Source organism: Hypanus sabinus, chromosome 19, assembly GCF_030144855.1.
Source record: "Hypanus sabinus isolate sHypSab1 chromosome 19, sHypSab1.hap1, whole genome shotgun sequence".
NCBI classification, from domain to species: domain Eukaryota; kingdom Metazoa; phylum Chordata; class Chondrichthyes; order Myliobatiformes; family Dasyatidae; genus Hypanus; species Hypanus sabinus.
Window position 1 is genome coordinate 80,143,612 of NC_082724.1, and position 11,611 is coordinate 80,155,222.

At 43.7% G+C, this 11,611-nt stretch overlaps 1 long non-coding RNA gene across 1 annotated transcript in view; it reads right to left on the minus strand.

The window, feature by feature from the left end:
- Window positions 1–10,614, minus strand: part of LOC132378177 (uncharacterized) — a 100,527-nt gene extending 89,913 nt beyond the window's left edge. Inside the window, exons 1-2 of the long non-coding RNA XR_009506907.1 lie at window positions 10,530–10,614; window positions 1,836–2,031 (exon numbers count right to left, since the gene is read on the minus strand). This is a non-coding gene — a long non-coding RNA (uncharacterized LOC132378177). The remainder of the gene's footprint in view (window positions 1–1,835; window positions 2,032–10,529) is intronic.
- Window positions 10,615–11,611: the final 997 nt, after the last annotated feature.

Here is an 11,611-nt window from a genome sequence, read left to right on the forward strand (position 1 = left end):
AAGACACAACATATTGAACCTTGAAGTAGATGGGCCACAGCAGCAGAAGACTATTCACATGTAACTCCAGTACATAGTAAAGTGGTCACTGACTGAAGGTCACACGGTTTCTAGGTGCCACTCCAAGCTGCAACCAAGACATTCCTCGCAACGCAGCAGAATCTCTGGCCATCACAAGTCAGGTAGCAGGGGAGAAGATTGATTGCAACAGCACTGTCATCCTACAAATATCTTACTGTATGCTGATCCCAGCTCAGGTACAACAGGAATGACAGGAATGAAAAGGCATAACAGCCGAAAGTGATTTTTACAGAAAATGTCGTTGCATCAATCATCATCAGGATTCCTATCAGTAAAAAACGGCACATTCACAATGTTCAACCACTGACATCTATATTCCCTGAATGTAAACAAAACATCACTAAATGTAAAGGGACTCAACAATAAACTGAAAACAAGCAACAGATCAGTCCTCCCCACACAGACCATCTTCCAAATGAGTCAATTAGTTACAACACGATATCAAAACTGCGAATCACAGAAAGGAATTTTTTTTCTTTAAATATTTGGGTAACTAACAAGAAAGTCACTCAAGGGAGAGACCTGCTACACTACTCACTCTCTCTCTGAAAGGCCCCTCACAAATGATCCTTCATGAGTTCAGGTATCTGTACAAATAATTGGGCCCCAAGCACAGTCACAAGTGAGCCTTTCCAAAGCTACATCTCCTGATATGTTCTGAAGTGAAAGCAGGCATGCCAGGTTGTTTGGACCAGTGAACACTAGGCTGTACTCTCCTATTCAAAGGGTATACAATTTAAAAGAAGCGTGTGCGCACCGACTCACATTTGAAAAATGACTCAGAATAATATCCATTTTCACCTCAAGAAATTAAATTCAAGAATTAAAAATAAAGAATAGAGACAAGCACAGGTTATAACAATGATAAACAGTTTAGCTTGGTGAGATCAAATGGAAAGAGTAGGCCTTAATAAACAAAATGCATTTTTCATCATCACTGGCAGATAGAAATTTCTTTCCTGATGAAGGATATTGGCCTGAAACATCAACTTCGTTCATTTCCATTGATGCTACCTGACCTGCTGAGTTCCTCCAGCATTTTGTGTATGTTGCTCTGGACTTCCCGCATTTGCAGAATATCCTGTGTTTATTCATTTCTGTGTTTAAAAAAAAGCCAGAGGAATTCCCTGTGAATGCATTAATGAAATGCCTGGCCCAGCCAGAATCCTGTAAATAATCCGTTCACAATCAGTTTTGAATCTCACATTCTCAAAACAGGTTCTGAAAGGATACTCTGGTGCCGTTATCCACTGAAGGAATTTGCTGAAGAAAGATGTTAGAAGGGATGTATTCTTGCCAAGAGCCTCCCCTTTGCTTCAGAGGGAAAATATAAATAGGCCTATTATCAGCCCCTCATTTTTAAAAGGCATTGACTATTTGGAGCTACTCACTGTGATATCACCAAATAACATCTTTATATGAAATTTAATCCTCTGTTTTAACAAGGGCTGCTGATCCATTGGGGTTAGGTCTTCACAAAGGCAGTTGAGAAAGAATTTCATATGACAGATTAACACATTTTTTATTATTATCACACAGTCTTGAAACACCCTCTGGTTTATAACTGGTATTCTTTTTCTTTGCTCTGTGACATACTTCCCTAAACTAAACGTCCTCATCCCTGAAACTTTGCTCCGATTGGCCGACTAACCAACTGTTTGGCAATTGTGCTGGATGCAGGGAAGGCTGATTAGGTCAGTGGAGGGTGGGGGGGGTGGCAGCCTGCTGAGTGAAAACAGGGTGAGAGAACTTACGTGCTAAGTATGGGTGGGCAGCTGGGCACTGCAAACAATTCCAGCTCTCAGTTTGCCATCCTGCCAGTGTGTTCAATGCCAAGTTAAACACATTTGATCTGCTCCACGTCAACCCCTCAGCAGTAAACATCCATCTGATGGACGCAGATGCAGTCAGAAGTGACTCTGCTTCAAAAGACAAGTCTCCTGATATGTTCTAAAATCAAAGCAGATACATCAGATTGTTTGGACCTGTAAACATTAGGCTATAAGTTATAAACACAAGAGATTCTGCAAATGCTGGAAATCCAGAGCAACACACAAAATGCTGGAGGAACTCAGCAGGTCAAGCAGCATCAATGGGGTGGGGGAGGGGGGAATAAATGGTCACTGCATTTGGGCCAAGACCCTGATGAAGGGTCTCAGGGCAAAAACGCCAGCTGTTTATGTTGAAATGTGAGTAATATTAAAAGTAAGTTAATACCAATCAGGAAGCTGTTGGTAAAGAGGTGGGTTCCAGGATTGGGGGAGTGTTTATTTCATGCATAGTATATAGTTCCTCCACCAGGCTGCACGAGGTACCTGGAAGCCTCTGTATTGTAAATATAATTTGCCGTTCCAGATAAAGATGTTCTTTTGGCCATGAACTTGTCGGGTGGTCCTTTTTAAAATAGGAGTTACCACAGTTTATTTCCCTCCATAGATGATGAGCTGTATTTTGTGTATGTAACATTGGGTGTGTTTTCCTATTCAAATACTGCTAGTGGTAACACAGTGAGGTAGATATTAAAGAAATTCATATTCACCCATGGACCCTGTCTATACTTCTCACCGTCTCTATAAAGGCCAAAGTAATCAAAGACTCCACCCACCCCGGACTAACCTCCAAAGTACAAACTTGAAAGTAACTCACACAAAATATTGGAAGACCTGATGAAGACTGAAAACATTGACTGTTTAATCTCTTTCACAGATTCTGACTGACCTGTTGGACATACTCTATTCACCCCTCTCCCATCAGGCAGAGTATCAGGGAGAGTGAGGAGGTGACAGAGAGGAGCTATAGGCAAGTAGCCACACCAGGGCCTCGAGAGACAGATAATGGGGTAACAGTCAGGAGAGGGAAGGGTAAGAGTCAGATACTAGAGAGAACCCCTGTGGCTGTCTCCCTTAACAATAAGTACTCCTGTTTGAGTACTGTTGGGAGGTGATGGCCTACCTGGGGGAAGCAACAGTGGCCGTGCCTCTGGCACAGAGTCTGGTGATGTGGCTCAGAAGGGTAGGGAAAAGAAGAGGATGGCAGCAGTGATAGGGGACTCTATAGTTAGGGGGTCAGACAGGCGATTCTGTGGGCGCAGGAAAGAAATAAAGGCAGTAGTTTGCCTCCCAGGTGCCAGGGTCCAGGATGTTCTGATCAAGACCACAATATCCTGAAGTGGGAAGGTCAACAGCCAGAGGTCTTGGTATATATAGGTACCAATGACATAGGTAGGAAAAGGGCGGAGGTCCTGAAAACAGACTATAGGGAGTTGGGAAAGAGGTTGAGAAGCAGGACCTCAAAGGTGGTAATCTTGGGATTACTGCCTGTGACATATGACAGTGAGTATAGGAATAGAGTCAGGTGGAGAATACATGCATGGCTGAGGGACTGGAGCAGGGGGCAGGGATTCAGATTTCTGGGTCATTTCTGGGTGTGACCTGTACAAAAAGGACGGGTTGCACTTGAATCCCAGGGGGACCAGTATCCTGGCAGGGAGGTTTGCTAAGACTATTGGGGAGAGTTTAAACTAGAATTGCTGGGGGGTGGGAACCAAACTGAAGAGTTGGAGATGGTTATTGGCTCACAAATAGAGAAAGCTTGGAGACAGTGCAAGAGGGAGGATAGACAAGTGATAGAGAAGGGATGCACTCAGATCAATGTTTTAAGATTTGTCTATTTTAATACAAGAAGTATCATGATCAAAGTGGTTGAGCTTGGAATATGAATCAGTACTTGGAGCTATGATGTTGTGGCCATTACAGAGACTTGGATGGTTCAAGGGCAGGAATGGTTACTTCGAGTCCCAGGCTTTAGATGTTTCAGAAAGGACAGGGAGGGAGGCAAAAGAGGTGGGGGCATGGCACTGTTGTTCAGAGATAGTGTCACGGCTGCAGAAAAGGAAGAAGTCATGGAGGGATTGTCTATGGAGCCTCTGTGGGTGGAAGTTAGAAACAAGAAGGGGTCAATAACTCTTCTCGGTGTTTTTTATAGACCACCCAATAGTAACAGGGACATCAAGGAGCAGATAAGAAGACAGATTCTGGAAAGGTGTAATAATAACAGGGTTGTCGTGGTGGGAGATTTTAATTTTCCAAATATTGATTGGCATCTCCCTAGAGCAAAGAGTTTTAGATGGGGTGGAGTTTGTTAGGTGTGTCCAGTAAGGTTTCCTGACACAATATGTAGATAAGCCTACAAGAGGAGAGACTGTACTTGATCTGGTATTGGGAAATGAACCTGGTCAGGTGTCATCTCACAATGAGAGAGCATATCAGAGATAGTGATCACAATTTTATCTCCTTTACCGTAGCATTGGAAAGGGATAGGAACAGACAAGTTAGGAAAGTATTTAATTGGAGTAAGAGGAAATATGAAGTATCAGGCAGGAACTTGGAAGCAAAAATTAGGAATAGATGTTCTCAGGGAAATGTACGGCTGAAATGTAGCAAATGTTCAGATGGTGTTCTGCATAGGTACGTTCCAATGAGACAGGGAAAGGGTGGCAGTGTACAAAGGCTGTTGTAAATCTAGTCAAGAAGAAAAGAAACGCTTACGAAAGGTTCAAAAAACTAGGTAATGATAGAGATCTAGAAGATTATAAGGCTAGTAGGAAGAAGATTAAGAATGGAATTAGTAGAGGCAGAGGGGCCATGAGAAGGCCTTGGTGGACAGGATTAAGGAAAACCCCAAGGCATTCTACAAGTATGTGAAGAGCAAGAGGATAAGACGTGAGAAAATAGGACCAATCAAGTGTGACAGTGGGAAAGTGGAACCAGAGGAGGAAGTGGAGGTATGTAATGAATACTTTGCTTCAGTATTCACTATGGAAAAGGCACTTGGCGATTGAAGGGATGACTTACAGTGGACTGAAAAGCTTGAGCATATAGACATTAAGAAAGAAGAAGTGCTGGAGCTTTTGGAAAGCATCAAGTTGGATAAGTCTCTGGGACTAAATGAGATGTACCCCAGGCTACTGTGGGAAGCAAAGGAGAAGATTGCTGAGCCTCTGGCTATGATCTTTGCATCATCAATGGGGATGGGAGAGGTTCTGGAGGACTGGAGGATTGCTGATGTTGTTCCCTTATTTCAAGAAAGGGAGTAGAGATATCCCAGGAAATTATTGACCTGTGAGTCTTACTTCAGTGTTTGGTAAGTTGATGGAGAAGATCCTGAGAGGCAAGATTTATGAACATTTGAAGAGGCATAATATGATTAGGAATAGTCAGCATGGCTTTGTCAAAGGCAGGTCATCCCTTACGAGCCTGATTGAATTTTTTTGATGATGTGACTAAACACATTGATGGAGGTAGAGCAGTAGATGCAGTGTATATTTCAGCAAGGCATTTGATAAGGTAACCCATGCAAGGCTTACTGAGAAAGATAAGGAAGCATGGGATCCAAGGGGACCTTACTTTGTGGATCCAGAATTGGCTTGCTCACAGAAAGCAAAGAGTGGTTGTAGACAGGTCATATTCTGCATGTTGGTGACCAGTGGAGTGCCTCAGGAATCTGTTCTGGGACCCTTACTCTTCGTGATTTTTATAAATGACCTGGATGAGGGTGGAGGGATGGGTTAGTAAATCTGCTGATGACACAGCAATTGTGATGGGAGTGTTGTGGATAGTGTGGAGGGCTGTCAGAGGTTATAGTGGGACATTGATAGGATGCAAAACTGGGCTGAGAAGTGGCAGATGGAGTTCAACCCAGATAAATGTGAAGTGGTTCATTTTGGTAGGTCAAATATGATAGCAGAATATACCATTAATGGTAAGACTCTTGGCAGTGTGGAGGATCAGAGGGATCTTGGGGTCCGAGTCCATAGGACACTCAAAGCTGCTGCACAGGTTGACTCCGTGGTTAAGAAGGTGTACGGTGTATTGGCCTTCATCAACTGTGGGATTGCGTTTAAGAGCCGAGAGGTAATGTTGCAGCTATACAGGACCCTGGTCAGACTCCACTTGGAGTACTGTGCTCAGTTCTGGTCATCTCACTAAAGGAAGGATGTGGAAACTATAGAAAGGGTGCAGTGGAGATATACAGGAATGTTGCCTGGACTGGGGAACATGCCTTATGAGAATAGTTTAAGTGAAGTTGGCCTTTTCTCCTTGGAGCAGCAGAGGATGAGAGGTGACCTGATAGAGGTGTACAAGATGATGAGAGGCATTGATCATGTGGATAGTCAGAGGCTTTTCCCCAGGGCTGAAATGGCTAGCACGAGAGGACATAGTTTTAAGGTGGTTGGAAGTAGGTATAGAGGAGATGTCAGGGGTAAGTTTTTTACACAGAGTGGTGAATGCATGGAATGGGCTGCCGGTGATGGTGGTGAAGGTGGAACCAATAGGGTCTTTTAAGAGACTCCTGGATAGGTACATGGAGCTTAGAAAAACAGAGGGCTATGGGTAATCCTAGGTAGTTTCTAAAGTAAGTACATGTTTGGCGCAGCATTGTGGGCTGAAGGGCCTGTATTTTGCCGTAGGTTTTCTATGTTTCTAATATACAAGTCTGAAAGCATGTACTACAGACTCAAAGTCAGCTTTTGCTCCACTGTGATAAGACTGTGGAACAGTTCCCTTGTATGTCAGATAGGCTCCTGACCTCACAATCTACCTCTTTATGATCTTGCGCCTTATTCTGCATTGTTAGTGGTTTACCTTGTTCTGCCTCAGTGCTCTGTGTAATAATTTGATATATATGAACAGCATGCAAGACAAACTTTGCACTGTATTTCCATACTAGTGACAATAATAAACTAATTCCGATTCCTACAGCTCAGCTGCACATGTTATGTGCAGCTGGTCAATTTTTTTCTGAAGGAAGTGTTTCTCCTACAAGATTTTTCTTACCAATTCCCCCAAAAATTACCTTCAAATAAAAAGGTTGCCAGTGTCTAACTTAATTCTGCCTCACGTATGTTCAAGACACAAGTACATCTCAGGCATCGAGGTGAAGACACAAGATTTTATCCCTCCTAAACGTTAATTCCCTGATCCAGAAACAATTAGTATTTGGGTGAGCCACCAGATGTCGTGGTCCATGTAGGGACCAATGACGTGGATAGGAAGAAGGAGGAGGTCCTGCAAAGAAAGTTTAGGGAGTTAGGTGCAAAGTTGAAGGACAGGACCTCCAGGGTGGCAATCTCAGGATTGCTGCCCGTGCCACATGCTAGTGAGGCTAGAAATAGGAAGATAATGCAGCTAAATACCTGGCTAAGGGTGCAGGAGGGAGGGCTTCATGTTTCTGGACAATGGGGCCTTGTTCCAGGGAAGGTGGGACCTGTTCCAACGGGAGGGGTTGCACCTGAACTGGAGGGGGACTAACATCCTTGCGGGAAGGTTTGCTAGTGCTGCACCGGGGGGGTTTAAACTAGATTTGCAGGGGGAGGAGAACCAGAGTGTTAGAGCAGATAGTGATATGGAGGAGGATAAAGGTCTTGCAAGAACTGCAAGTATAGTGCATGGAGTAAAGCCAGATCTAACATATAGAGAGGCTTTGAGGAAAAAGAGGCAGAATAAAGGATGGAAAGGTAGTAAGGTAGAAGGGCTAAAGTGTGTGTACTTCAATGCAAGAAGCATCAGGAACAAAGGTGATGAACTGAGAGCTTGGATACATACTTGGAATTATGATGTAGTGACCATTTTGGAGACTTGGCTGGCACCAGAGCAGGAATGGATTCTCAATATTCCTGGATTTCAGTGCTTTAAAAGGGTTAGAGAGGGGGAAAGGGGAGGAGGGGTGGCATTACTGGTCAGGGATACTATTACAGCTACAGAAAGGGTGGGTAATGTATCAGGATCCTCTTTTGAGTCAATAGGGGTGGAAGTCAGGAACAGGAAGGGAGCAGTTACTCTACTGGAAGTATTCTAAAGGCCCCCTGGTAGCAGCAGAGATACTGAGGAGCAGATTGGGAGGCAGATTTTGGAAAGGTGCAAAAATAACAGGGTTGTTATCATGGGTGACTTTAACTTCCCTAATATTGATTGGCACCTGATCAGTTCCAATGGTTTAGATGGGGCAGAGTTTGTTAAGTGTGTCCAGGATGGATTCCTGTCACAGTATGTTGACAGGCCGACTGGGGAAATGCCATACTGGATCTAGTATTAGGTAACGAATTGGGTCAGGTCACAGATCTCTCAGTGGGTGAGCAACTGGGGGACAGTGATCATTGCTCCCTGGCCTTTAACATTATCATGGAAAAGGATAGAATCAGAGAGGACAGGAAAATTTTTAATTGGGGAAGGGCAAATTATGAGGCTATAAGGCTAGAACTTGCGGGTGTGAATTGGGATGATGTTTTTGCAGAGAAATGTACGATGGACATGTGGTCGATGTTTAGGGATCTCTTGCAGGATGTTAGGGATAAATTTGTCCCGGTGAGGAATATAAAGAATGGTAGGGTGAAGGAACCATGGGTGACAAGTGAGTTGGAGAATCTAGTCAGATGGAAGAAGGCAGCATACATGAGGTTTAGGAAGCAAGGATCAGATGGGTCTATTGAGGAATATAGGGTAGCAAGAAAGGAGCTTAAGAAGGGGCTGAAGAGAGCAAGAACGGGGCATGAGAAGGCCTTGGCAAGTAGGGTAAAGGAAAACCCCAAGGCATTCTTCAATTATGTGAAGAATAAAAGGATAACAGGAGTGAAGGTAGGATCGATTAGAGATAAAAGTGTGATGATGTGCCTGGAGGCTGTGGAAGTGAGCGAGTTCCTCAATGAATACTTCACTTCGGTATTCACCACTGAGAGGGAACTTGATGATGGTGAGGACAATATGAGTGAGGTTGATGTTCTGGAGCATGTTGATATTAAGGGAGAAGAGGTGTTGGAGTTGTTTAAATACATTAGGACAGATAAGTCCCCGGGGCCTGACAGAATATTCCCCAGGCTGCTCTACGAGGCAAGGGAAGAGATTGCTGAACCTAGGATCTTAATGTCCTCGTTGTCCACGGGAATGGGACCGGAGGATTGGAGGGAGGCGAATGTTGTCCCTTGTTCAAAAAAGGTAGTAGGGATAGTCCAGGTAATTATAGACCAGTGAGCCTTACGGCTGTGGTGGGAAAGCTGTTGGAAAAGACTCTTTGGTGGAGGGAGTACATTCAGATTGAAGGGTTTGTCTAGTGTTGTCCCACAAGGATCAGTTCTGGGACCTCTAATTTTCGTGATTTTTATTAACAACCTGGATGTGGGGTTAGAAAGGTGGGTTGGCAAGTTTGCAGACAACACAAAGGTTGATGGTGTTGTAGATAGTGTAGAGGATTGTCGAAGATTGCAGAGAGACATTGATAGGATGCAGAAGTGGGCTGAGAAGTGGCAGACAAAGTTCAACCCGGAGAAGTGTGAGGTGGAAGGACAAACTCCAAGGCAGAGTACAAAGTAAATGGCAGGATACTTGGCAGTATGGAGGAGCAGAGGGATCTGGGAATACATGTCCACACAGGTAGATAGGGTAGTTAAGAAAGATTATGATGTGTTAGCTTTCATAAGTCAAGGGACAGAGTTTAAGAGTTGCAAGGTAATGCTGCAGTTCTATAAAACTCTGGTTAGGCCACACTTGGAGTACTCTGTCCAGTTCTGGTCGCCTCACTATAGGATGGATATGGAAGCATTGGAAAGGGTACAGAGAAGATTTACCAGGATGCCACCTAGTTTAGAAAGTGTAGGCCTCCGTTAGTCTCGATAGGCCATGGATTTACGCTTTGGAAAGTTTCCAGGGTGCAAGCCTGGGCAAGATTTTTTATGGAAGACTGGCAGCTGGCCAAGCTGCAAGTCTCCTCTCTCCACACCACCAGTGTTGTCCAAGGGAAGGGCATTAGGACCCATACAGCTGGCACCGCTGTCGTCGCAGAGCAATGTGTGGTTAAGTGCCTTGCTCAAGGACATACACGCAGCCTCAGCCAAGGCTCGAGCTGGTGACCTTCAGGTCACTAGACGAATGCCTTAACCACTTGGCCACACACCAATGCTTTAGAGAGTATGCAGTATGATCAGAGATTAAGGGAGCTAAGGCTTTACTCTTTGGAAAGAAGGAGGATGAGAGGAGACATGATAGAGGTATACAAGATATTAAGAGGAATGGATAGAGTGGTCAGCCAGCGCCTCTTCCCCAGGGCACCACTGCTCAGTACAAGAGGACATGGCTTTAAGGTAAGGGGATGGAAAGTTCAAGGGGGATATTAGAGGAAGGTTTTTCACTCAGAGAGTTGTTGGTGTGTGGAATGCACTGCCTGAGTCAGTGGTGGAGGCAGATACACTAGTGAAATTTAAGTGACAACTAGACAGGTATATGGAGGAATTTAAGGTGGGGGTTATATGGGAGGCAGGGTTTGAGGGTCGGCACAACATTGTGGACTGAAGGGCCTGTACTGCGCTGTACTATTCTATGTCTATGTTCTACATCATCTTCTGGGATTCAGTTGTACAAAAGAAGTCAAAGTAAAATTTGTTGTGTCAGATCACTTACCCTAATGTTGACAACATGAAACCACAGCAACCTCATACGTCTTGTGTCTGAATGGCGAGACTTGTCTTTCATTGAGTTTTATTTCTGAGGGAGTACATCAAGCAGTGAATATTGCCTCCAAAACCATCATCTTGTCAGTAACCTGCTTAATGATGAACACACTACAACCACTCATTCACCTTTATTTATTCTGCTTATCATATCCTCAATTAAATTTGTCAAACATGATTTTCCTACTTGTCCAAATATTCTGACATTGCTTGTTTTATTATCAGTTCCAAACTCTCTTTCCATTTGATGGATAATTGAGTCCAAAGAGGAGTTAGAAGTGACTCCTAAAAGACAAATTGCCTGTAAAATTCTACAGTCCAGGTAGGCATGCCAAATTATTCAGACCAGTGAGCACTAGGCTGTATTTTCCTACTCAAGTAGTATTATTGGCAACTTGGTGAGATAGACAGTAAAGATATACTTACTCACCATGGACTTCTTGCTACCTTGGGAAATCAGCCAGCATAATTAAAGACAGGGCCCTCATTGGACATTCTCTCCCACTGGGCAGAGGTACAAAAACCTGAAAGCTTGTATTGTGAGTCTGAAGGGCCACTTCTACCCTGCAGTTATAAGACTATTAAATAGTCCCAAATATAATATACTACACCATGACTTCACAGTGTACGTAATTTTGCACCTTATTATTTACCTGCACTGCACTTTGTAGCAGGTATAGTTTATTCTACATTGTCAGTTTTCTTTCAGCCTTGTTTTACCCTACTATACTGTGTAATAAATTGATCTGTATGATTGTATTTCACTGCATCTCAGTAGACGTGACAACAATAAACCAATTCTAATTCCAATGTGAGGCAGCAGACAATGTGAATAAGATCCTTCACGAAGGACCGTGCCACAGTTACTTTAAAACAAACGAAAACCACTCAGAAACTATGCACAGGGGGCGGGGGACGAGGGGCGACACTGTACGGCACACTCCAAAAATCTTGTAACGTTCAAACAAAAAATGAAACTGAAACTAACAATATAATAAAATAAGCAGTCTAAATATATTCAAACGTACTTAA